Here is a 3250-nt window from a genome sequence, read left to right on the forward strand (position 1 = left end):
CAAAAGAAGAAGAGACAAACAATCAAAGCAACAAATGGCTGTCCTCGAATGAGAAAAGTATGCAATCAACATGCTCACACAATAAAATGGCAAATGAAATATGTGGCAAAGCATGCACAATCACTCTAGCATCTATCAAGCAATTGGCGATGACTAGGTCATCTATATATGAGTATATTGACTTAGGAGTCAAATGAGAACATTTGATCATATGTCATACTCATCGTTTAAGCACAAGTGGGGTTACCACTTTTTCATAAAGCATTGTTGTGTTCACACCATTAGAGTTGATTTAGCCCAATTCTTAGAGTAAAGCTCCCCCTAGATGTGATATACCCCCTAAGAGGGATGAACTAACCTTGGGTTTTGTCTATGATGACTTCATGTAGGTGTTGAAGACGTGGATGCTTATTGTTGATGTAGATCATTTGGAGCAATACATTGGAGTGAGTTGCACTTTCAATACCTACATGTGTTAGTCCCACAAGGAACAAACAAGGATATCCATAGACATAGAGTGAAGCACACACACGATGATGTCCATGAAAGCATTAGATTACCTTGTCCTTGTCTTACCAACAAGAGGGTTTGTGACTCCTTGAACTAGTGCAAGATGTGGAAGTTGTTTGCACTTGTCCTTGACAAAATGAATATGAGTGAAGTATGTTGGCAGAGTCACCCTCAAGAACTCTCTAGTTCTTCTTCTTCAGGATCCACATCATCTTGATGGGAATCCTTGGGGTCGTAGATGTACTTGATGAAGTAGAACTTGATGTAGACTTGGGAACCCACTTGACCAAAGCCTTTGGAGCATCTTCAAATGAATCAATATCCTCTTGAAGCTTCTCCTTGCCTTTTAGCTTGTGGTCTTGTGGTGGAAGATCATCTTGAGCTTGTGTTCCCTTGGAGAAAGTAGGATCATACTTCTCTTGTTAAGGAACAAACTTCATCTTGGGGTATTGATCTTCTTCCCACTCAACTCCATTGGCATTGAACTTTCGTTCAAAACCAACACCTTGATTCTTCCTGTGTCTTCCTTGCTTTCATACAATTTCCTCAAATTGTTTACTTCCGGCAAGGCTCTTGTAAACACCTTTCTCTATAATTCCCTTCAATAAGATATTTTCATGCTCAAGTGTAACTTGGCTAGTGGAATCAAGAGAACTACTAGAAGCAACAATGTTGGATTTAGCATGATTATTGTTACTACTAGAAGAAGAATCTTTCTTGCTCTTGTTGCTAGATTTTACTTGTGGCATGTAAGTAGACAAGAGTAAACACTTGGCAATGTAAGAACTTTTCTTCCGAAGATCATCATTGCTGGCTTTTAAGAACCCATGTTCTTTCTCATGAGATTTTAAAAGTTCTCGATGATCTTCTAAAGTAGTTTCATGAGCTAACTTAAGAGTGTTTGGTTCTTCAGTTAGACGCTCAATCTCCTTTTTATCATTGTCATTCGTTTCATCTTGATTAGCATGATTAATAGCATTTTCATCATAGTATTCATCACTAGAGTTGTCAACAAGTAAATCATCATCACCTAGCAAATCATCTTCATCACTATTGAAATCAACATACTCGGGGTGTAATACCTTGGGGCCTTTAGCCATGAAGCATCTTCCAATTCCTTCATTTGGTGACTCAAATATGTCATAGGAGTTGGTTGACACAAGTGCTAGACCGGCAACACCTTCATCTTGAGTATATTCGGAGTCGAAGTGATAACTTCTCTCAGAGTGGTGGTCAGAGTCGGAGCTGGATACCCATTCACCAACATGAGCTTGATGTCTTCGTTTCGTGTAGCTCCTTAATGACTTGTCCTTCCTTTCCGAATCCTTGCTTCTTCGAGAGGTTCTTCGTTCATAGCGATCATCTCTACTCCTTCTCTCCCTTGGAGGCGATTCTTCCCTTTTGCTTCTCCTTTTAGGTGAGTCTTCTCTTCTTTTTTTATGGAGATGTACACTCATTGGAGTAGTGTCTAGGTCTTCCACAATTGTAGCAATTTCGCTGACGACTAGAAGATCTTTTGTCATTGTAGGACCTTGACTTGGAACTTCTTTCCTTACTTCTACTCTTGTAGAATTTGTTGAGGTTCTTCACCATTAAGCTCAATTCTTCATTGAAGGCTTGTTTCTCACTTGATGATGTAGGAGCATCACATTAGGCTTTGTAAGCACCACTAGACTTGTTGTGAAGCTCTTCTTTATCCTTGAGTGACATCTCATGAGCAACAATTCTTCCAATGACTTCGGTTGGCTTGAGATCTTTGTAATTTGGCATCATTTGTATCAAAGTGCACATGGTGTCATATTTTCCATCCAAGGCTCTTAGGATCTTCTTGAGGATGAATTTGTCGGTCATCTTTTCACTTCCTAAGCCGGCAATCTCATTTGTGATGAGAGCAATCCTAGAGTACATTTCAGCGGTACCTTCACCATACTTCATTTTGAACTTGTCAAGTTGACTTTGAAGCACATCCAACTTGGATTTCTTGACGGAGTCGGTACCTTCGTACATATCAACCAAAGTATCCCAAATCTCCTTTGCATTCTCAAGACGACTGATTTTGTTGAATTCTTCAGGGCACAATCCGTTGAAGAGGATATCGCAAGCTTAAGCATTGTATTGCAACATCTTCAATTTTTCTGCGGTAGCTTCACGATTCGGTTCTCTCCCATCAAAGAATTCACCTTGCAAACTAATGCAGACAATATCCCAAACGGCAGGGTTATGTCCAAGAATATGCATTTACATCTTATGTTTTCAACTAGCAAAACTAGTACCATCAAAGTAAGGACCTCTACGATGGTAAATTCCCTCGCTAGATGCCATACTCTCCTAGGTTGTGAAACCAAGGCTATGATCACCAAAGCTATGGAAATCAAGGAAAATGGAGACCAGAGCTCTGATACCACTTGTAGGATCGTAAGTATGACTTGAGGGGGTGATTGGACTACTTGACCAAATAAAATCCTAGCCTTTTCCCAATTTTAATTCTTGGCAGATTTTAGCAAATTAGCACTAGTCAAGCAATCAACCTACATATGCAATTCTAAGAGTATAGCAGCGGAATGTAAATCATTGTGTATGAAGGTAAAAGGGAGGAGTTTGGAGGGAGCAAACACAATGTTGACATGGAGATTTTTGGCGTGGTTCTGATAGGTGGTGCTATCATACATCCACGTTGATGGAGACTTCAACCCACAAAGGGTAACGGCTGCACGAGTCCACGGAGGGCTCCACGCACGAA

This window comes from Triticum dicoccoides, chromosome 4B (assembly GCF_002162155.2).
Source record: "Triticum dicoccoides isolate Atlit2015 ecotype Zavitan chromosome 4B, WEW_v2.0, whole genome shotgun sequence".
NCBI lineage: Eukaryota > Viridiplantae > Streptophyta > Magnoliopsida > Poales > Poaceae > Triticum > Triticum dicoccoides.